Raw genomic sequence first — 24,981 nt, forward strand, 5'->3', positions numbered from 1 at the left:
ACTTTTCATGCCCATCCACTTGACTACAAAATTCTTGACCTCCTTTTTTCTAACAGCTGCATAGTATTCCATTGTATAGATGTACCAAAGTTTTAGGGAAGGAAAATTTATGTGCTGCACAACTAACAAAAAGACTAGTGACAAGACTCAGGAGAGTCTGAAAGTAGAATCACTAAAAGAAAAAAAAATTGTAAAGCTTACTCAAACTTCAAACATGAGATTAGAATACAAAGAATAAATTGTGGGCCAGAGCAACAGTACAGTGGGTAGATGTTTACCTTGCATCATGGCTGACCTGGGTTCAATCCCCAGCATCCCACATGATCCCCCAAGCCTGCCAGGAGTGATCTCTGAGTGCAGAGCCAGGAATAAACCCTGAGCAATGCTAGTGGGGCAAAAGAAAAAAAAAAAAAGCACAAATAATTAACTGAAAAAAAACATTTCAAATACATTTAACTGGATATCAAAAATACAGCACATGGGCAAGGGATGCCACACAGGCTCTGACCCTGGTGGCCCTCTGACCAATGCCAGCAGAAGCACGCACACAAAACTGATAGCTTCCCATAACAATACTTGCCCCATACAAAGACAGCCCACAGACTGGGAGAAATTATTTTCCTATTACTCATCTGACAAAGGGTTAATATCCAAGGTATGTAAAACACTGGTAGAACTCTACAAGAGAAAAACATCCAACCCTATCAAAAAATAAGCAGAAGAGATGAAGAGGAACTTCTTCAAAAAAGAAATACAAATGGCCAAAACCCGTATGAAAAAATGCTTTGTATCACTAATTATCAGGGAAATGCAAATGAAAACGACAATGAGATTGTCATCTCACACCACAAAGACTGGCACTAAGAAAAACAGCCAGTGATGGTGAGGATGCAGGAAAAAAATCACTGTTGGTGGGAATGTTGACTGGTCCAGCCTTTTTGGAAGATAATATGGACATTCCCAAAAGACTAGAAATTGAGCTTTCACATGACCCAGCAATTCCACTCCTTGGAATATTCCCCAAGGGCCCAAAAGTACAAATCAGAAAAGACATCTACACTCCTATGTTCACTACAGCACTATATAAAATAGCCAAAATATGTAAACAACTCAAATGCCTTACAAGCAAATGACTGAATAAAGAAACTATGGTACATATAGACAATGGAATGCTATGCAGCAGTCTTAAGGAAAAATAAAGTCATGCAATTTACTGTAACGAGAATGAATGTGGAAAGTATCGTATTGAATGAAATCAGACAGAGGGGAAGAGACTCAGAATGATCTTTCCCATGTGTAGGATATAAAGAAACCTAGTAGGGAAAGATCAAATGTCCAATGGCAATAGAAACTAAGAACAAGAGAACTAGTCTTCTGTGGGAAGTTTAGCATGGAGGAAAGGGAGAGGGGGGTGTTAGGGAAGGGAACACTGGGACAAAGGGGGTGAGTAAAAGTGTCTGCCACAGAGGCAGACTGGGGGTAGGAGAGAAACTGGGGATATTAGTGGAGGGTAGTGGGCATTGGTAAAGAGATTACTGTTGTAACAGTATATGCCTACAACTTTTATATATATATATATATATATGTGTGTGTGTGTGTGTGTGTGTGTTTGCCTGTGTGTGTGTATATATTATATATTAGCCCCTTTCACTTACATACTGCACCCAATATTTCCAGGTTTCTTTTTATAATAGCTAACTTTTAAAAATAAAATTCCCCTTCCCTTTTTCTTTAGGTTTTTTGGGCCACACCTGGTGTTACTTTCGGGTTTATGTGGTTCCAAGAATGGAATCTGGGCTTTTTGCATGCAAAGATGTGCTCCAGCCCATTGAGCTATCTTTCCAGTCACACTTTTTTCATTTTGTACACACACACATACACATGACTGCAATGCTTGAATATTTGGTTGTGGTGCTTGCACAAGTGTTCACTGACGGTCACAGTCTTTGATTTTGGTACTTACACATGTGCTTACCAAGCGTGATGTGCTTGAACATTTTTGCTTTGGTGACTAGACACAATGTGGTGGTGCACAGATTCCCAAAGGGCACTGTCACTAGGATCCTATCTGACAGAGATGGGGCAATGTCCAAGTTACCTGCTTCTTCATGCTGGCAAGGCAGGCACTTTTACCACTGAGCTATCTCCAACCAACCACTCTCCCAATTTGTCTTCTTAAAAAGTTATTCATGCTCTTCAAGCCTGTAATCTCCCTTGAACACATATCGTGCTTGCTTGTCTCTATGTCTCTTCACTGCCTGTGCTCCCTCGAACACGTTTCCCCTCCTTTTCTCCTCACAACTCGCTAGCAAGTTTCAATTTTTTTAAAAAAATAAAACCTAGCTTGCTTCATACACACACGAAAAAGTTATTCTGACCCACTAAATTGAATTCATACCAGTAATGGATCATGACCTGATGTCTTAAAAGTACTTACTGACAACCATAAAGTCCTTGCTTTTCCTAAGAATATCTCATTTGCAAAACCTTTACAAGAGATGAAAGAAACTGGGCTGGAGCGATAGCACAGCAGGTAGGGCGTTTGCCTTGCATGCGGCCGACCCAGGTTCGATCCTCAGCACCCCATATGGTCCCCTGAGCACCACCAGGAGTAATTCCTGAGTGCATAGCTAGGAGTAAGCCCTGTGAATTGCCGGGTGTGACCCCCCCCAAAAAAAATTAAAATAAATAAATAAATAAAAAGAGATGAAAGAAACTAAGAGATGGAGAGACAGGTCCACAGAGCACCATGAAGAGTAATCTGTTAGCATTGAACCAGGGGTATAGCCCTTAGCTCTTCTGGGTTTGGCCAAAAAACAACCAAACAAAGAGCCTCTAAATAAACAAATGAGGGGCCAGAGAGATATAGAATCAAGGCACTTACCTTGCATCATTCCCAGTTTGAATCCCTGGCACCACATATGGTCCCCTAGCACCGCCAGGGATCACTAATGAGCAGGAAGCCAGGAAGAGACCCTGACACAACTGGGTGTGACTCAAAAAGCAAAAATAGTAACAGTTATAACAATAAAGTAGGGGTCTAGATGTAGCTCAACAGTGAAGTACTTCCTTTACTGTGAAGTCCTGGGTTCAATTCCCAGGAATACAAAAAACAAACACAACAAAAATGAAGTACCAGAGAGGAAGGAAATACTCTTTTGTTTCTGGGCCACACCCAGTGGTGTTCTGGGATTACTCCTGGTTCTGCCCTCAGGAATCACTCCTGGCAGGGCTCAGAGTACCTATGGGATGCCAGGGAGACATGGTGCAGCAGGTATGGAGCTTGCCTTGCACATAGCTGACCTGAGTTGAATTCCTGGCACTACATAAGGTCACCTCCAAGCAAGGTGGATTTCTAAGCAGAGTCAGGAGTAAACCCTGAGCATCACTGGGTGTGGCCCCAAAACAAGAAAATCTCTCAGCATCTTTGTTCAGCAATGTCAAGTTCCAAATGTATAAATTCAACTTCGTTCAGGCTTGGGAGATAGGTAAATGAACGAAAGCACATGCTTTGCATGCAGAAAGCCGGATTTCTGTCCCTCTCACCACATGGTCTCCAAAGCACCATTATGGTCTCCTGAGCACCAGCAGGGTGCAGCACAAAAGCAAGCCCGGGGGTGGGGGGCCCCAAAAGCCAATTATAGCATGCAATTCATTCCTTCTGGTCTTGGTTTTAGATGTTTTTTTTTTTTTTGTTTGGGGAGTTTTGTAGGGCTACACCTGGCAGTGCGCAGGGCATTAGGTAGCAGGGATGGCATCTAAAGCCTTCTGAATATAGACATGCACTCCAGGGGCTGGAGACATACATAACACTGTAACACTGTCGTTCCCTTGTTGTTTTTTTGTTTTTTTTGCTTTTTGGGTCACACCCGGCAATGCACAGGGGTTACTCCTGGCCCATGCACTCAGGAATTACTCCTGGCGGTGCTCGGGGGACCATATGGGACACTGGGAATCGAACCCGGGTCAGCCGCGTGCAAGGCAAACGCCCTACCCACTGTGCTATTGTTCCAGCCCCTGTCGTTCCCTTGTTCATCGATTTGCTCGGACACCAGTAACGTCTCCATTGTGAGACTTGTTGTTATTGTTTTTGGCATATCGAATATGCCACGGGTAGCTTGCCAGGCTCTGCCATGAGGGCGGGATACTCTCATAGATTGCCAGGCTCTCTTGAGAGGGACGACGGAGGAATCGAACCCGGGTTGCCCTACCCGCTGTGCTATTGCTCCAGTCCATACATAATACAGAATTTAAAGGGTTTGCCCTGCATGAAGTCAATCTGGTTTGAACCTCAGAACCACATGTGGTTCCCTAAGAACCACCAGGTGTGATCCCTAAACACAGAGTCAATCAGCAGCCCCTGAACATACAGAGCTAGGTATGGCCCTAAAATTAAAAACACAAAAAAATTTTAAATAAGACAAATGCTCCAGCCCGTAAGAATTATATCCCCTCTGGGGGAGGGGTAGGTGGCAGTGAAGGGTTGGGTATAGTTGGAACATTGTATGACTGAAACCCAACTGTGAACAACTTTGTAACTGTGTATCTCACTGGTAATCCAATAAAAAAGGGAAGAAAATCAAAATTAAACACATTGCAGGGAGGGGGAGACAGGAAGAATTACATCCGTGGGGCCAGAGAATAGTACCAGGATTTGTCTTGCATGTGGCCCACCTGGGTTTGATCCTAGCATCCCATATGGTCCCTTGAGCACCACCAGGAATAACTCCGAGGTGCAGAGCCAGAAGAAACCCAAGAATCAAAGGGGGTATCACACTAGGTTGTGATCAGGCATCACTCCTGGTGATACTCAGGGAACCACTGAGACACATTTTAAAATGATACTTGATACATATTTAAAAACCAAATTTTTAAAAATTTTTTACTAGTGAATCACTGTGAGGTACAGTTACAAACTTACAAACTTGCATGCTTGCATTTCAGCCATACAATGGTTGAGTGACCATCCCTCCACCAGTGCCCATTTTCCACTAGCAACAGTCCCAGCATCCCTCCCACCACCCCCACCCAGTCCTCTCTCCACCACACCCCGCCTCTGTGGCAGGCCATTCCCTTTTGCTCTTCTCTCATTTCAGATGTTGTGGTTTGCAGTAGAGGTATTAAGTGGTCATCATGTTCGGTCTATAGTCTACTTTCAGCCCATATCTCCCATCCCGAACCAGCCCTCCTAGCACCCTTTACTTGGTGGTTCCTTCTCTATCTAAGCTGCCTTTTCCCCCAGCATGAAAGGCTGGCTTCTAAACTGTGGAGTAATCCTCCTGATATTTATCTCTACTGTTCTTGGGTGTTGGTAAAAACCTATTTTTTAAAAGGTTTTATCATGGGTGCAATTAATTTTAAGAAAAAGGCTGGGAAGATAGCTCAAAAGGCTACACGCTTTGTAAGTAGGAGGCCTTATTTGATCCCCAGTCCCCTAATCTCCACAGGGAACAACCCCCAAGCACTGTGCCAAGAGTTGCCCCTGAGTAACACTAGGTATGTTCCCCCCTTACCCCCCAATACACACACACACTAAAAAAAAAAAAAAAGAGAGAAAGACTGATAACCAAAAAAAGACACAAAGGGAAAATTTACTTATTTACTTCCATAGCGATAGCACAGCGGGTAGGGCATTTGCCTTGCACACGGCCGACCCAGGTTCAATTCCTCCATCCCTCTCAGAGAGCCAGCAAGCTACCGAGAGAATCCTGCCCGCATGGCAGAGCCTGGCAAGCTACCCGTGGCATATTTGATATGCCAAAAACAGTAACAACAAATCTCGCAATGAAGACATTACTGGTGCCCACTCGAGCAAATTGATGAACAACGGGACTACAGTGCTATAGTGCAGTGCTACTTCCATAGCAGTCACACAGGAAGAGCTTGGTCATACATAGACTGAAGGTACTAGGGGGCCATGAGGCCACACTTCAGTAGTGCTAGGAGTTAAGAAGGGTTCCTATATGGTGCTGGGAATTGAACTCATTGCTCTGTATGTGGTAGACATGCACTCTATCATGAGAACTAACTCCAAGCCCCAAGAATAATTAATTTTAATATACAAACTGGTCTAATTTAAAAAATTATTTTCAGGGAATCTCAACTCTAAGTGCAATGCCAAGAATTGATTCCTAGATTACTTAGGGATATACTAAATATTTATACCTACTAAGCACAAGAAAGTTATTTTGTGGGGCTAGGGGTTGTATTACACTTAGTTTACTCCTGGCAAGGCTCAGGGAACCATATGCAAGTTCCAGGTCTACTTTGGGTTAATTGCATGCAAGGTAAGCACTTTCCCCACTGTACTAAATCTTAGGTCTCCAGAAAATTCTCAAAATATAAATTATACTACTTATGGTTAGTGAAAAGCTTTTGAACTATTTATTTTATTTTATTTTATTTTATTGAATCACTGTGAGATAGTTACAAGCTTTCATGTTCGGGTTACAATCTCACAATGATCAAATACCCACCCCTCCACCAGTGCACATTCCCCACCACCGATATCCCGGGTATACCTCCCCTTTCCCACCCTCCCCCTGCCTCCGTGGCAGACAATATTCCCCATAATCTCTCTCTACTTTTGGGCATTATGGCTTGCAACACAGACACTGAGAGGTCATCATGTTTGTTCCATTATCTACTTTCGACATGCATCTCCCATCCCAACTGGTTCCTCCAGCCATCATTTTCTTAGTGATCCCTTCTCTATTCCATCTGCCTTCTCCCCTCCACTCATGAAGCAGTCTTCCAGCTATGGGGCAATCCTCCTGGCCCTTGTATCTACTGTCGTTGGGTGTAAACCTCATGTGATGTTATTCTATACTCCACAAATGAGTGCAGCCCTTCTATTCGAACTATTTTGTGACCAATCAATTTCTTAATATTAGTATGACATAGCATGGAACCATATACATATATGTGTGTATGTATGTGTGCATATATAATATACATATTTATAAAAATTTGTTTTATACTATACTCTCCCAAAATCTATACTATAGAAACTATTGTCTATTCAATTCAGTCAGTTTTAGGGGTTTATTTTTCCCTGTTTTTTTGGGGGGTCACATCTGGCAGTGCTCAGGACTACTACTGAAACTGCTCAGGGATCACTTCTAGCTGGGCTCAAGGAACCTTTTGTGGTGCTGGAGTTTCGGCTGGGGTTGGTGACACACAAGGCAACAACCCGAACCCCTGTACTATCTCTTATTCATACTTTGGTCTTATAAATTGCTTAAGGTTATTTATTTCCCCACACTTGGCAATATTTAGGGCTTACTCCTGGCTCTGTGCTCAGGGGACCATATATGTGTGGTTCCAGAGATCAAACCTGTGTCAGCAGCATGCGAAGGAAGCACCATACCTATCTGACCATACTATGTCTGGTCCTTTTTGTGGGTTGGGTTGTTTGGTTTTGGGGGGGAGGGGATGAGGGTTGGGCAATACCCAGATGTGCTCAGGGGCTACTCCTGATTCTATAATCAGAGATCATACCTGGCAGTGCTGGCAGGGGGAATCCATACGCAGTTCCAGTTCTAAAGATCAAACCAAGGGACCATGGCCTCACCAATTCAAGACAATCACCTTATTTCCTATACCCTCTCCAGCCCTGCTAATTGTTATGGTTCTTTAAAACCTGATTTTAAATTTGAGAAACCATTTATTCATTTAGAATCAAATTCAATTACCGTTAAGATCATCTTAAACTATTCAAAGTCTTTAAGCCCAGTAGACAGTTAAAAATTCTTACATTTATAAAACATGAGAATTAGAACGAAATTAACAAATCAGTTATCAGAATGCCAAAAATTAAGTCATTAAAAGGGAATCCAGAGAAAGAGCCAGTTGTGAAAGAACAGGAAGTGATGTACACTGCCATTTTGTAGATGAACTATTTAGAAATATGAGAAGTGCCATACTGGGGACAGAGGAATAGTACCGTGGGTAGGGCACTTGCCTGGCACACAGCCCACCTGATTCGATCCCCAGCACTCCATATGGTCCCCCAAACACAACCTGGAGTGATCTCTGAGTGCAGAGCCAGGAGTAAGCCCTGAGCACCTCTAGCCAAAACCAAAAGCAGGGAAAGAGGAAGAGAGAAGCACCATAGTAACCTGGAATCTACCAACCCAGACTAAGAACTCTCTTTTTGACATTTTTGACAGTGGCATCAGAGGTCAACTGAAATAATCCTCAGGCAGTTTTTCTTTAACAATAATTTTATCTAATTAATCATGAATATATGTTTACAACATCTAGATTGAGTTCCTATCAGCTATAAAAAACAGGGTTTCTTTTTAATTGTCAAAAAATGACCTTTTAGTTATAGATGCTTAAATATAGTAAGCAGTTCATCTATATCCAGTAAACATCCTTAAATTCTGCAGTTTACTGAAAAAGCCTCTCTGCCTCTATCCAAAATAAAAGCACTTTTTGTTGTTTGTTCTTGGGCCACACCCAGCTCTGTGTTCAGGGGTAACTCTCAGAGTTGTTCAGAGGACCAAATGGTGCCAGGTATCAAAACCAAAACCTCTGGCATGCAAAGCATGCTTTCAGCCCATTTATCTATCAGTTCTGACCCCTAAAAGTAGCCATTATTTACTAAACAGTATGAATTTTAAAATATCAAAACCAGGGTTGGAAAGAGAGTTCAAGGGTTAATTAAGGTGCTACTATTGCACACAGCTGACCCTGGTCTGATCCCCTGCACTGCATATGATCCCTGATGCCTTGAGTACCTACAGGAGTGATTCTTGAACACAGAGCCAAGAGTCAGTGTAGCCCAAAACTTCAAAAAAATTAATACAGATCAATATTAAATCATAACAGAAAATCAGACTCTGGCATAATTTACCCTACTGGGGAAAATCTGTACACTCCACATGTACAGATTGTACCATGCAAATAATTAGTGCTGTTTATGTTAAAATGAATTTAGATAAAAATCAAGAACTCCATTTTCTATGGGAAAATAATAAAGGTGAGAGCCAGAGCAATAGTACAATAGGGAGTTTGTTTTTCACACAACCAAGCTGGGTTCGATCCCCAACATCCCATATGGTGCTCTGAGCACTGCCAGGAGTAATTCTTGAATGCAGAGCCAGAAGCAACCCCTAAGCACTGGCGGGTGTGGCCAAAAAACAATAAAATTAAATTTAAAAATAAGAAAGCCGATTTATCAGCATACCGTGTCTTCTTATATCAAAATAATGAAATAAGATGACAAAAACTAAATTAGAATCTAGAACTACTACTAACCAACTTAATCTTTTTAAAATAAATCCCAAAGTGCAACAAACACATTTTTAAAAAGCTCTGAGAACAGTAAATGTAACTGCATTTGGAAATGTTAAAGAAATAAGTCACCCCCTAAGTAAAGCCCAATGATCAAATAAAATATTTAGTAAAATATCAAGACAATTCATATCTGTATATATTTTAGTCATCTTTCTCTATGAGAAAAATATTTCTATGATTAAGTAGAACCACTTTGAAATCAGTAAATCTAAATACTTAACAAAAAGTACAATCTGAAGCAGGAAAGAGTACAGCGGGTAGGACACTTGCCTTGAACCAGGCCAAACCAGTTCAATCCCCAGCAACACACATGGTCCCCAGACAGTTACCCCTGCTACCCCTGAGCACAGAGCCTAAAGCAAGCCCAGAGCACAGCAGGGTGTGCCCCCCCTCAACAAAAGAACTAAGTAATAGACTTCTAAAGAGCACTTGTAAATTTCTAATGTAAATGTTTATTTATTTCTTCTCTACTAAGGAAAAAAACCAACAAAAACTACTGTAAGCCAGATAAAAATTTGTTTATTTTTTTCGCAACATCAAGGGTCAAAACCAGGACCCTATACATGCAAAGCAGGTACGATACCACTTAGCTACATCCTCAACCCAAGTAAAATGACTTTTTAAAACAAAGTACTGCTTTAAACAAACATGACATGAAGCAAAAGTGTGTTGGGGGGGGGTAAGGGGTAAAAATCTATTTCAGCATAACGGGTCAAATTAATGACTATTTTTTATATCCCTAAAAAGAGGGTTTTAAAAAGGGTTTTGATACAGAAAGGCTTATAACATAATCACTTTCAGAAAATTCTAATTTCAGTGTGTTACAAAATAGTATTAACCCTAAGAACTCACTGCTCAAAGAGAAGAAATAGTAACTAAGTGGCCGGTCTATATGCAATAATCTTTACTAACTCTTAAGAAATACTCTTAAGTCATAGGAAGGAGGGGGAGAGCAACGGAATACGAAATTATTTTATAAAATCCAATATGCTCCCCCAAAGTGTCAATTTAGTGTTTAAGAGAGAGTGAGAGGCAGCCAAACTGTTCTTGTATAGCAGGATCCCTCTCCCCCGACAACAAAAACAGGAACAAATACACTTCCGAGGGGAAAGGACCTCAGGCGAAGAGTATTCAAACCGGTACAGTTATCGATTTAAAACCAAAGGAACAAGGATAACCTTTCCATGGGAAGCGCCATTACTTGCCTCTTCAGCTCCCCCTCCCTTCAGTGTACATACACGGGCCTGTGTATGAAGAAACTGCCTCGGACTTCTGCAGCATTGCAGCAGACTAAAGGATGGGGAAGGGGGAAGGGCGGGAGGGGGGACGTTTCCATCACCCCCCAATAGAAAAGGAGCACAGGTCGCCTAAGGGGGAGGGAAAGCAGGAATCCACCCAGCAGGCTACACAGAGCGATCTCCCCTTCCGAGAACAGAGAGACACTACAAAGGAGAGGGAGGAGCAGAGGGACCAGAAGGGAAAGGGACCTCGAGCCTTCAAATTCGGGGAGCACATCAACCCAGTCTCATTAGGACGGCCACACCTTCCGGGAGACGTCCCCTTCCACCACCCCTTCCGGTGACCCTCAGGAGAGAGGAGTGTAATCGCTCTCGCCCCTCCAAACCCGAGGGCGCCCGGCACTGCCGCCTTCACCCCACCCACGGAACCACAGACCCTCCTAGCCTCCCTCCCCCACCCCACCCCCACAGCCCCGCCGCCCAGAGGCCAGAATGGGCCGAATTTCCCCGCCCCCCTCCCGCGCTCCCTCTCCCAAAGCAGAGGTGCCCTTACCCTTTCGCCGACAGGTCGAGGGCGGAGTAGACAGGCGCAGCCCCCCGCAGTGCTCGGGCAGCCGCTACGCTGGAGGGCGAGTGAAGAGGAGGAGGAGGGGGCCTGGCGACAAACCGCCGCCCCCCCCACCCCGGGCCCCAGCGAGCCGCCCAGCCCAAGCTCTGCGACAAGGGGCGGGGGTGGGGGGGCGAGGGGACGATCGGGGTCGAGGAGGTGCCCACACAGCTGGGGCTTAGCTAAGATGGCGCGGGGAAGTGCCGGGAGTCGCCGCCGCCGCTGCCGCCGCCTCGGGGGAACCGGCCCGGGCCTCGGCCGCCTCCCGGCCTCACACAGCCGAGGCCCTCTCGGTCCCCCGCCGCGGCCCCTCGGCGGGCGGGCCCACGCGCAGCCCTCCGCCACCACCACCACCCCTGGGAAGGGGGCGCTCACAAAGGGAAGGGAGGCCGCGGGCCGGGCGGCCGGCGGCGGCGGCGGCGGCGGCAGCGGCGGGGCGGGGTCCCCAGGGGCCGGGAGGCCTCAGAGGTTCGCGGGTGCCTAGCGCTCTCGGCCCGCGAAGGGCGCACGCCAGCGGGACCCCTCCTCTCTCCTCAGTCAGGCGGCGGCACCGACTCGCTCGCTTTGCCACCCTCCCTCTCTCGCCCTCTCTTCCTCTCTCTCACTCTGAGCCCTGTAGCACAGCCCAGCCGCTGCCCAGATTCCCCCCCTTCCCAACACCACTCCCCTCCTCCGACAGTCAGCCCAGTCTCTGATCTCGCGAGACTTCTCGCCTGACAGGCCCGACTCAGCGCGAGACGAGGCTGCGTACGCGCGCACGCCCTCGCGGGAGCGCGCAGCGAGCCGCGCTGGGCGGAGTCTCCCAGGTGCCCCGAATCCCGGCCTCTGTCCAGCGTGGCCTCGCTCAGCTGGCGGTACCCCTGTGCCACGCGGGCGTCAGGTGCCTCCTTTCACCCTGGAAATCGACGAGAGAAAAACTTCTCTCTTCCCATTCCTGAGACTTCCGCCACCCCACTGGCCTGCGAAAGAGAAGTTTGCCCTGATGTGCGGAAGGGTGGGGGGAGGAGGGCGAGAATGAGTAGGCATTCTCCCCAGCAGTGCCCATCAACTTCCCACTGCCAGCAAACTTCCGGGCTGTTCGCTGCTAGGGCCCCAAGATGCCGTGCTGCTGAGGCCCACTGTGTGTGTTGGCTGAGACTCAACTGACAGTGCTGGAGAGGAAGCCACCAAGGCTACACCCAGATGTTCTGTGCTCAGATGTTCTATGGAAGCCCTGTGGTACAGGGGATCAAACTTAAGGCCTTAAGTATGCTCCCTTTGAACTATCACGCTGGTTCCTGCAATATCACATTCTTTGTTTTTTGTTTTGGGGCCACACCCGGCGGTGCTTAGAGCTCATTCCTGGCTCTGTGCTCAGGGATCACACCTTGCAGGACTCTGAGAACCTATGGGATGCCAGGGATCAAACCAGGTCGACTGCGTGCAAAGCAAGTGTCTTACCCGCTGTAACTATCTCTCCGACCCCTAAGTATCACATTCTTAGTGCAGCACCTGTGCAGAATGCAGAGGTGACCTAAACATAATCAGTATGTAATTTAACTTTTAATATACGAATAGATTATAATGATTTTTTGTTCTTAAATAAGACTTGGAAGTAAGTCACTCTATTGTAATGGTGGAAAAAAAGAGAAATTCTTGAGGTTTTTATGAAAATTTAATGGTTAAATAACTAGAAATCTGGGGCTGGACCATAGTGCAGTGGGTAGGGCGTTTGCCTTGCACGCAGCCGACCGGAGTTCAATCCCTGGCATCCCGTATGTCCCATATGGGCCCCCCAAGCACCGCCAGGAGTAATTTCTGAGCTCAAATCCAGGAGTAACCCCTGAGGATCGCTGGGTGTGACCCAAAAAGCAGAAAAAAAAAACTAGAAAACTTTTGAAACAAGGAGCAAACTTAGATATTTTAATGCTCCTAAAGCAAGAAGGATTTATGTCTTCCTTTTAGGTTTTGGGCCACATCTGGTAGAGTTCAGAACCTACTCCTGGCTCTGTGCTCAGAGATAATTTGGGGTGGTGCTGGGGTGGGGGGCATAAGTTAGGCCAAGGATTGAAATCAGGGTTAGTCATGTTCAAGGCAAGCATCTTACCCTTGTACTACTTCTCTGGTTCCTATCATCTTTAACTACTTTTGCTTTCGGAACACACACCAGCGGTGCTAGACTTCGAGGTCATTCCAAGTACAGTGCTCAGAAGGCATTATCAGGACTCCTACAAATAAACCATGCACTCCAATTCTTTGAACTATCTCCTCACCCTTATAATTTTTTGGTGTGGTGAAAAGTTTTAGAAGAAAACCTCTTTGGTACTTTAGTTCTTACTCAAGAACTAAAAGGTGTACTTAGTTGGGAACCAAGACATAAAATAGTCTTGGTTCCCAACTAAGAAATCAACTGGTAAATAGACCTGTCGTGTGCATTTTATGAACAAAAATGGAGTCCAGAATAGTGCTGGAAGTTACAGTAAATTATCGGTGATAGGAAAACAAGAGTGAAGAGATCGTTCAACTGGATGAATACATGCGAAGCAAGCAATGATGTGGGCAGGGAGGCGGGGTTGGGCAGGCAGGGAGTGAGATCTAGGTAGATCACAGACACCTCTTGGTTCCTCATGGCACTCCTACGTTGCTGGAGAGGGAGGGGAGGAAGGAAGGAAGGAAGGAAGGAAGGAAGGAAGGAAGGAAGGAAGGAAGGAAGGAAGGAAGGAAGGAAGGAAGGAAGGAAGGAAGGAAGGAAGGAAGGAAGGAAGGAAGGAAGGAAGGAAGGAAGGAAGGAAGGAAGGAAGGAAGGAAGAGCTATTTCAGTTGGATATGCATAAAAATTTTTTCAGGGACACAGGATATGGCTCAAGTGGTAGAGTATGTGCCTTGCATGTACAGGCCCTCCCTACATTCAGCATATTTTGCCCCCTTCCCACCCTAGGCAACTCCTCTTTTCAACTATATTGTCAGCCATTTTCAGATGGTTCAGACTTCCCTCAGCACTTCCCTAGTTTGTCCTTCAACGGAAGTAAGTAGGAACTTCATTTCTTCTCCCCTTCAGAGCTAGGCTTCTTGAAAAACTTCTCTACCTTTCCACTTCCACTGAAACTGATCTTGCCAAGGTCAAAAGTGACCTCCTTGGGCTGGAGTGATAGCACAGCGGGTAGGGCGTTTGCCTTGTACGTGGCTGACCCGGGTTCGATTCCCAGCATCCCATATGGTCTCCTGAGCACCACCAGGAGTAGCTCTTGAGTGCAGAGCCAGGAGTAACCTCTGAGCATCGCCGAGTGTGACCCAAAAAGAAAAAAAAAGTGACCTCCTGTTCCCTATGTCTGGTGGAGGTATCTTAATCATGTTCTTCTTAATAACTGCAATATGTAGCACAGTTGATTTGATACTCTTTGCATGTGGAAGGCCAAGGTTCTATCTCTGCATGGTCCCCTGAGCATCCCAGAAGCAACCCCCAAGGACTGTGTCACCATGTAGATCCTGAACACTGTGGGTGTGACCCACCCAAAACCAAAAAATATTTTTTAATTGTAAACATTTTTTTGTAAAAGAAGCATAGTATCTGGGGCTGGAGTGATAGCACAGCGGGTAGGGCGTTTGCCTTGCACGCAGATGACCCAGGTTCAATTCCCAGCATCCCATATGGTCCCCCGAGCACCGCCAGGGGTAATTCCTGAGTACAGAGCCAGGAATAACCCCTGTGCATCACGGGGTGTGGCTCATAAAGCAAAAGAAAAAAAGGCATAGTATCATTATCATACTGTTAGAATAATTTCTCTTATTTAAAAAAAATTTAGCCACTGTGAAATTACAAAGTTGCTCATGATTGAGTTTTAAGCATACAATGTTTCAACACCAATCCCTCCGTTCACCAATGTCCACTTCTCTTCACCAAAATTCCCCCATCCCCATTTGCCTGCCACTAGCCAATCTGTTTCTACCAAAGGCACTGTGTGTGTGTGGTGTGCGTGTGTGTGTGTGTGTGTGTGTGTAGATATATGTGTTTTGCACTATGGTTTACTATACTGTTGGTGATATGATTTATGGTTTCATCCATAGCACTTTACCACCTTTCAGTACCATCTACCCCTCCCAGTTAGATACTGCCCTCTACTACAGAGTGTAGCCCCTTCCCTATCCTATTCCCCAGCCCTTTCAACTGGCATGTTTCCTGCTGAATACCAGTCCTCAACCTCATGCTCTTTATTTCCATTACCTTTGGGAATTCATTATTCCACCATTATGTTTCTTTATGGGTTTGGGGTGTTTTTTTTCGGGGGCTGCCGCCCAGGGGGTTAGTTTGGGGGCCATACCCAGCACTGCCCAGGGGTTAGTCCTGGCTCTGCACTCAGGAATCACTCCTGGCAGTGCTCAGAACACTATATGGAATGCTGGAGGTCAAACTTGGGTCGAATGTGTGTAAGGTAAACACCTATCTACTGTACTTTCATTCAGGTCCCTTATGTTTCTTTATCATCCACATATAAAAGCGATCATTCTGTATGGGTCTCTCTTCCTCTGACTAACTTCACTCAACATGATACTCTCCAGGTCCTCCCATGTAGCAGCAAATTTCATGTTGCGAAAACTGGTCAGCTGCATGGGGGGAAAATGAACTCAGATCTCTTCCTAACAACATGCACAAAAGTCAAATCAAAATGGATTAAAGACCTTGGTATCAGATCTAATCCACAAGGTACATGGAGGAAAATACAGGCAGACGTCTCCATGACATTGAAGCTAAAGGTATCTTCAAAGATGGAACATCACTGACCAAGCAAGTGAAGCAAAGATAAACATGTGAAACTACATTAAATTGGGGCCGGAGTGATAGCAGGTAGGGCATTTGCCTCGCATGAGGCCGACCCAGGTTCGATCCCCAGCATCCCATATAGTCTCCCAAGCACTGTCAGGAGTAATTACTGAGTACTGAGCCAGGAGTAATCCCTGAGCATCGCTGGGTGTGATTCAAAAAGCAAAAAAAGAAACTACATTAAATCAAGAAACTTCTGCACTTCAAAAGAAATGATGACCAGGATACAAAGACAATTACCAAATCGCCAGGATGGGAGAAATTAAACAACACTCATCTGATAAGGGGTTAATATCAAAGATATATAAGTCACTGGTAGAACTCTTAGAGTAATTTCTTTCTTTTTCTTTTTTTTTTCTTTTTGGGTCACACCCGGCATTGCACAGGGGTTACTCCTGGCATTGCACTCAGGAATTACTCTTGGCAGTGCTTGAGGGGCCAGACGGGATGCTGGGAATAGAATCTGGGTCGACTGCATGCAAGGCAAACACCCTACCAACTGTACTATCACTCCATCCCTAATTTCTTAATATTACTTTATATCTGATACATATTCAGTTTTCCCTTATAATTTCCAAAATGTCTACAGTCTGCTTAAACCAGGATCTGAATAAATTCCTTGTTTGCTTTCAAATGATAACTTTTTTCCTTTCTTTTTTTAACCCACTGAACTATATCTCTCCAGCCCCAGGATGTCCACTTTTATTAATATTATAGCACTGTATAAGTTTAAGTTTTACTGCATAATGATTTGACATATGTATTGTGAAATTATTATCCCAATAAGACCATCATCTCATATAAATACAAACAATATTATTGCTGTTTATGCGGCTGGGGATCAAACCTGAGGCCTTCTATGCATGAAACATGTGCTTTACCACTGCATTATGTCCCTAGCCTTGATGGCTTTTTTCTTTTTGTGCGGGTCAAGGGAGCACACCCAGTGATGCTCAGCGTTTACTCCTAGTGGTGCTCAGGGGACCATATAGGGTGCTGGGATTGAATGCAGGTCAGTTTTGGCAAAGCAAGAGCCCTGTCCACTGTACTCCTGTTCCAGCCCTGATGACTTTTTTCCTTCTGATGAGAAGTCTGAGGATTTACTCCTACTATACCTTTCAGATATACTATGTATTGGTACTAACGATAGTCATCATGTTGTGCATTACATCCCAAGGGAAACGGGACATAGGTGGTGGGAAATGTACATTGGAGAAGGGATGGGTGTTAGAATATTTTATGACTGAAACCCAATCATGAACAACTCTGTAGCTGTGTATCTCACTGTGATTCAATGAAAATCTTTAAAATGGAGGGTACGGAAGTAAAAAGAAAAGGACCACAAACAAATGAGATATGGCTGTGTTTCTATAAAACATTTTCCCCCATAAAAACAGGAGAATGGACCAGATTTGGCATGTTGGGCATAGTCTGCTGATTCCTTTACCACTTAGACAATCAATATGTTTCATTTTCTTCTTGCACAGTTATTTCTATTCTATTTTACCTTCCTTGAAGAATTTTATTATGATGTCATATTTTGAATGTATAAGCCCTTTATATATTACCATTATCACTCTTTGTCAGAGAAATATATGTAAGAACTTGAACTTAAGAAATAAATTATTTTGGGGCCGGAGCAATAGCATAGCGGGTAGGGCATTCGCCTTGCATGCGGCCGACCCGGGTTCAATCCCCGGCATCCCATATGCTCTCCCAAGCACCTCCAGGAGTAATTTCTGAGTGCAGAGCCAGGAGTAACCCTTGAGCATCGCTGGGTGCGACCCAAAACGCAAAAAAAAAAAAATTGGTTGTTAGAAAGCAACGTCAAATAAATTATTTAAAAAAAAGAAATAAATTATTTTTATTAATTGGAGACAGGAGATGCTAAGTGTCATCTTGGATTGAGTTAATGATTCTAATGGTTAATATTGGTCAAAACCGGTAATATATTAAAAATCCCAGTAAACAGTGATTTAAAAAACTTATTGGTGGGGGAGGACAACAAACAAGCAAAATAGTGGTCAATTCCAATAATCTGATACTGTATAGCTAGTATACTTATAATATTTTGAATCTGGCATTACCTCACTCTCAGACATACCTTCACCTCTTCTATAAATTCTAACTCCCTTCATCTGTCTACCCAATCTTCAGAAAATGTTAACATACTGTATTTGGGGCCAAAGAGACAGCTCAGTAAGTCGAGTGCATGCTTTGCATGAAGGATGCAAAGGTTCCCTGGTAACATATAATCCCCTAGCACAGCCAGGGTTGGCCCAGAACTCACACACCCACACAAAAACATACTCTGGCTGTCTGCTTTTTTGGGGACCACACCTCTCAGTGTTTGGTTCTACTCCCAGTTTGGTCCTCAGAGGTAGCTCCGAGAGGTGCTCAGAAGACCATGTGGCGCAGGGGATGGAATCTGGGGTTCCAGTATGACTCTTTTTTAAATGATTAAAAATCTGTCTTTTTGGTGTGGTGTTAATAGGCTTCCTGTCTCAAATTGTTCAGATTTCACTTCCACACATGCATGTACAAGAACACAAGTTTATCTCAATATGTGTATTCAATAGGAAGTCATAGTAGGTAATAAAAATGTCAATTCGCTTGCCATAACCATGTCAGCGGACCCCAAGCCAGGCTATTTCACTAGGGATGCCCCATAGGGGGGTGGGTGAGACCCCTCTCCGCCCCTATGGACCCAATCCTGGCAGCCGAAAACCTTCAGATCTCACCTGCCACCATTCTCATGGCCGCTCTCCACACTCAGGTTGAGCCTCACCCACGAGTGAATCTATTCCTGGACACTTTATAGGATACACCCTACCGATACTCCAAGAGTGCCACACCACATTTGATGATTCAAAGTAGGAAGCAAGCAATCTTAGAGAGCAATATTTTTTTACAGATGTACATGTATATATACATATATATATATATATAAGCACACAAGAAAAAAAAGGTAAATAAAAGCACACAAGGCTCAACCTTTAACATGTTAGTGATCTCTTATAGAAGGGCAAAACAGCCCCTAGGTAAAATACAATAATCTTCAAACTCTTTCCTCTAAGGATAGTTTTAGTAGCATTTTGAGTGTTTTTCCAAACAATACAAAATATATTATTTTGGTTCTGCTTTGGGGCAGGGATTGGATTTCGGGATGGAAACATCTGAAATGTGGTGGAAAGGTGTAATGGTGGTGGGGCTGGTGTCTGAATATTAAATGTAATCAAATATTGTGAACTACTTTATCACTTGTATCACTTGTCATCCGTTGATCTTCGATTTGCTCAAGCAGGCACCAGTAACGTCTCCATTCATTCCTATCATGTGCTAGTATAGCCCAATGATATCTGCTCACTCCAGGAACAGGAAGAGCCTCAAACCATTCATTCAGGGTTTTTTTTTTTTTTTTTTTTTTCATTCAGGGTTTTGATGAAGAAGTCTGACCATCTCATTGGTGGGCGGCCATGTGGTCTTTTGATGTCCCGGTGGAATCCAGTCGATAACAGCTCTAATCCAGCGGTCGTCACTGAATCACATTACGTGTCCGTAATCACATCTGATTTTTGACGCCTTGGCAAATGAGACAGCATCCCTAATTCTTGACCGTCAAAGGAGGTCAGAACTCTGGATTCCTTCTCTCACTTGAGTGAAACATGATACTCCTAGCATGACTCTTTCGATTCCTCTTTGGGATACCCAAATAGCGTTCTCATCCTGTTTTCGTAGTGCCCAGGTCTCTGAGGCGTATGTTAGTGCAGGAAGAACAGTGGAGTCGAAAAGATGTGCCCAGAGCCGGAGGTTCTTCGATCTCTTAGCCACTTCTTCGACGCTCTTGAAGGCGTTCTATGCTTCTCTCTTCCTCTTGCACAGTTCTGGCGCCAAGTCATTCCTCATGTTGAGTTCTCCACCCAGGTACACATAGCTGCTCCATTCGGAGATGTTCATTCCATTGAGAGCAAATGGAACGTCAGGGACTAGTTCGTTTTGCATAAACATCGTTTTGGTGAGATTCAGTTGCAGTCCAACATTTCTACACTCACGGTCAAAGTCGACCAGCATTTGTGCCACTTGGCTAATGTTTGGTGTTATTAGAACAATGTCATCAGCGAAGCAGAGGTGGTGTAGTTGCCGACTGTCTATCTTCACTCCCATTTCTTCCCATTCCAGTTGTCACATGACGTTCTCAAGAGTGGCACTGAAGAGTTTCGGTGAAATGGTATCACCCTGCAAAACCCCTCTTTCCATCAATGATCACTTCCTTATAGAATGGTGAGATTCTGGTGGTGAATCCATAATACAGCTCAAGGAGGATCTTGATGTACTGAGTTTGAATGCCCTGTTTGGCTAGGGCTTCTATGACTGCTTCAATCTCAACAGAATAAGCTGCCGTATTGGGGGCTCTTTCGGTGTCAGGCAAATGAGGCCCATTGTTGTTACTGTTTTTGGCATATTGTTTTTTTTATTTTTTTATTATTTTATTTTATTTTATTTTATTTTTGCTTTTTGGGTCACACCCAGCGATGCTCAGGGGTTACTCCTGGCTTTGCACTCAGGAGTCACTCCTGGCGGTGCTCAGGGGACCATATGGGATGCTGGGAATCGAACCTGGGTCGGCCGCGTGCAAGGCAAACGCCCTGCCCGCTGTGCTATTGCTCCAGCCCCTGTTTTTGGCATATTGAATACGCCATGGGTAGCTTGCCAAGCTCTGCTGTGCGGGCGGGGTATTCTCGGTAGCTTTCTGGGCTTTCCAAGAGAGATGGAGGCTTTTAGGGTTTTTAAAACTACTTTATAAAATAAAAAAATTAAATATCAATTATTTAATATTTTAATCCCCCCCCCAAAATAAGTATTTGGTAGGGAAGTGTAAAAAAGGATAGGAAATTTATAAGTGAATTACAACAGCTACAGGAACTGTTTTTTTTTTTCTGGCAGTTTTTATTTGTTTTGGATTTTTGTATTTTGGAGAAGGGACTCCCAAGAGATGCTTAAGGGACCTCAGGACTCTTGGTAATTATGAACTAACTGGGCAGCAGCTCAATGCTAAGGATCAAGAATTATCCAGGTCACCCACCCCATGCAAGGCATGTACCTCATTCCTGTACTATCTCTCCAGCCCTTTCTGTGTACTCCTGAACCCTTCTTCGCCAACTGCCTTTGTTGTGGTGGTTTATACTTTAGTTTTTCACCTGAGGGGCTGGAGCAATAATATAATGGATATGGTGGGTAGATCATTTGCCTTGCAGGAGGCCAACCTAGGTTCAATCCCTGGTATCCAGGTGGTCCCTTAGCACCACCAGGAGTAATTCCTGAGTGCAAAGCCAGGAGTAACCCCTGAGATTCATCAGGTGTGGCAAAAAAAAAACCTTAATAAATATAATAAAATAGTAAAATAGTTTCTCACCCCATAATTACTCTCCAATTACTCTCCTGCCCCTCTCCCCCGCCAGTAAGCTCCCTTTTTCTTCCTTTCTTTTTTTTCTTTTGGCTTTTTGGGTCGCACCCAGTGATGCTCAGAGGTTACTCTGACTCTGCACTCAGAAATTACTTCTGGTGGTGCTCAGGGGACAATATGGGATGCTGACCCTACTTCTTGTACTATTGCTCTGGCCCCAAGCCAATTCATTCTACAGAGGTAAATAGCTTTCATATTTCTAAAATGCCAACTTTTAAAAACTTAATTTGTGAGAGCCAGAGCCTTAGTATAGCAGTAGGGTACTTGCTTTGAACATGGCCTAGTGGATTGGATCACCAACACCTCATATGGTTCCCCGAGCCTGACAGGAGTGATCCCTGAGTGCAGAACCAGGAATAAACCCTGAGCACCAATGGGTGTGGTCCAAATAAATAAAAACTTAATTTGTCAGTTCTCCCTTTTTCGGAGAAGGGGACACAACTGGAGATGCTCAGGGATTATTCCTGGCTCTAAGCTCAGGGATCACTCCTTGTAGGCTCTGGGGATCATATGGAGTGTCAGGGATCTAACCTGAGTCTGCCACAAGCAAGACAAGTGCCCTACCTGCTGTAACTCTTGCTCTGGCATCTGTCAGTTCTCTTGAAACTCTTCCATGACTCCACAAAAATTTTCAAATAAAATACAAACAAAACCCCTACATACTTTTCTCACCTGCTTTAAAATATTCCCACCGGTCCTGAATTCACTCTGGTTAATTGCTAACTTGCTGCCTCCAGGCTTTAGCTCAAATTCCTCTACCTGAAATGGCTTCTCTAGTTGGCTAATAGCCTTCAAGATTCAGTTCAAGTATCACGTTTCTGATATGATTTTTTGTTGTTGTTTTGTTTTGTTTTGTTTTGTGGCTATGGCTGGTGGTACTCAGGGTTTATTTCTAATTCTGCACTCAGGACACTCCTGATGTGGTTTGCAGGACAATATATGATGCCAAGAATCTAACCCAGATTGGCCACATGCAAGGCAAACACCCTACCCATTGTACCATTCCTCTGGAATTTTTATATCTGCTAGGTACCCCTTGAATCTTTAGATTGTAGTTCGAGGAAGAAAGCTTTGAAAGGGTCCAGAGATAGAGTACAGCAGGTAAGCATTTGCCTTGCATTTTTTTCTGGCAGTTTTTATTTGTTTTGGATTTTTGTATTTTGGAGAAGGGACTCCCAAGAGATGCTTAAGGGACCTCAGGACTCTTGGTAATTATGAACAGGTTCAATCCCTGGCACCACATACGGTCCTTATGGTTCTCTGAGCCCTTCTAGGAGTGATCCCTGAGCACAGAACCAGGAGCAAGCTCAGAGCGTAGCAGGAAAAAGAAAGAAAAAAGAGAAAGATGGAAGAAAGTTTGTAACCATGTTTGACCTTGATAGAAAAGTTTTGCATACAATTATTTATTTAATCCTTAATATACTTGCAATATGGGAATTATAGTTATTATTACTTCCGTTTTGTAAGAAAGAAGACCAAAAGGCCAGAGTGATAGTACAACAGGTAGGATGTTTGCCTTGCACGTGGCTGACCCAGGTTCGATCCCCAGCATCCCATAGGGTCTCCCCCAAGCACTGCTAGGAGTGATTCCTGAGTGCAGAGCCAGAAGCAACCCCTGAGCATTGCCGAATGTGACAAACCTCCCCCACCAAAAAAAGAGACCAACGTATAGGGAGATTTTCTCACTCTCCCGAGATCACACAACTAAAACTAGTATTTGAACCCAGTTGTTAGTAAACCCAAAACACACATTCTTTCCACTTAATATTCCTGAAACCACCAACAAAAGACAGTTTAACCATGAAATATTGTAATGCATGTAAGAAATATCTGACCATGTCAAATGTCAGGGGATTTGTTGTCATACGTATATTTGTATGGAAAGGTAGCACTGTAGCACTGCCATTCCATTCATTGTTCATCGATTTGCTCGAATGAGCACCAGTAACGTCTCCATTGTGAGACTTGTTACTGTTTTTGGCATATCAAGTACGCCACGGGGAGCTTGTCAGGCTCTGCTGTGCAGGCGGGATACTCTCAGTAGTTTCCTGGGCTCTCCGAGAGGGACAGAGGAATGAAGCCTAGGTCGGCCGTGTGCAAGGCAAACGCCCCACCCGCTGTGCTATTGCTCCATTAATTACATTAACATAATGTAAGATAGAATATATCTTATTCTTTTCTCTATCTCCAATTTTTCTACCAAGTTAAAATTTTCTCTAAAATTTCTATTAAAATTATATGTAGTAAAGAAGATATCCAGTTTGGGAATTTATGAATGGTCACACTGGTTAATAGGGTATCTGTCCAATGTGACTGTCTTTTCAGTATTTTCACTCAGTAAAAGATTGAGTCATGTTCAGTTTGATTAAACAAGTACTTCTCAAACTCCTACTATGTGTTAGGCTTAGGTAAAATATAGACGTAACAACTGGAACATTTTTAGGGTTATCCTATACAATGTGAAGATCCATAGAAAGCAGGTGCTTCACTCTTATTATCCCTTTAATCTTCCTGACAACCCTGAAATAAGGATGATGATGAAGATGATAATGGTGGTAATAGTGGTGTTGATTTCCACTACAGGGAGGGAAGCCCAGAGAAATGAAATAACTACTAACCACATGACTAGTAAGAGCTAAAATTAGAGTAGAGTTTCTATCTGAATTTTAATCCTCTGTTTTCTTTTTCACAAGCCTCCTTGTCCTTGTTACTCAAACTCCCTGCCATGCTAGGAACTCAAAATCCTATTTGGAAGATCTGCATGCACAAAACATTAAATAACAATTTAGGACTTGGGCGGGAGAGATAGTTAAGATAGTTAAGGCATTTTCAGCTTACCCAGTTTGATTCCCAAGCCCTGATATGGTCATCCAAGCACAGAAGTTACTCCAGATCACAGATCCAGGAAGAGGCCCTCAGCAGGGCTAAGTGTGACCCAAACTCCCTTCCCTCCAAAAAAATTTCAATCCCTGGTTTTTTCATGGTACCCTAAGCACTCCTGTAGCAAAAGTAGCCTTCAAGTATCTCTGGATGTGTGCTAACAAAAACAAAAAACAAACGAATAAATAACAATGTAAATAAACTTTTGAGTAAACAACATAGTGAATTAAACCTTAATTTTTCTTTCTGCAACTGGGTAGATGGTTTTCTTTCTGCAAAGAATTAGAGCACATGCCTCACATGCTAGAGCCCTGGGTTCAATTCCTGGTAACACATAGTCACCTGAGCACCACCAGGAGCAATCAGAAGCATCAAACTAGGAGCAACCTCAAACTACTGGGGATAGGCCCCAAACGAAGACCAAACAAATAACTTCTCTGGACCTCAGTATTAAAAAATAATAATAATTACCTCCACTTGGCTAAAATGATCTCTAGAATTTTTTTCATGTTGTTTCCTCTGACAGGATATAAAACAAACACCCAGTTTGCTTGAGTTTTAAAAGGACGCTTCCAGGCCTGAGCGATAGTACAGAAGGGAGGGCGTTTGCCTTGCATGTGGCTGACCTGAGTTCAATCCCCGTCGTCACATATGGTCCCCCAAGCATCGCCAGAAGTAATTCCTGAGTGCA

At 44.0% G+C, this 24,981-nt stretch overlaps 1 protein-coding gene across 1 annotated transcript in view; it reads right to left on the reverse strand.

The window, feature by feature from the left end:
• Positions 1 to 11,228, reverse strand: part of TAOK1 (TAO kinase 1) — a 144,154-nt gene extending 132,926 nt beyond the window's left edge. Inside the window, exon 1 of the mRNA XM_055129847.1 lies at positions 11,095 to 11,228. The gene's annotated coding sequence lies outside the window, so the exon portion shown is untranslated. The remainder of the gene's footprint in view (positions 1 to 11,094) is intronic.
• Between the last annotated feature and the right edge of the window lie 13,753 nt (positions 11,229 to 24,981).

The sequence above is a fragment of the Sorex araneus genome, chromosome 3, assembly GCF_027595985.1.
Source record: "Sorex araneus isolate mSorAra2 chromosome 3, mSorAra2.pri, whole genome shotgun sequence".
Classification (NCBI taxonomy): domain Eukaryota; kingdom Metazoa; phylum Chordata; class Mammalia; order Eulipotyphla; family Soricidae; genus Sorex; species Sorex araneus.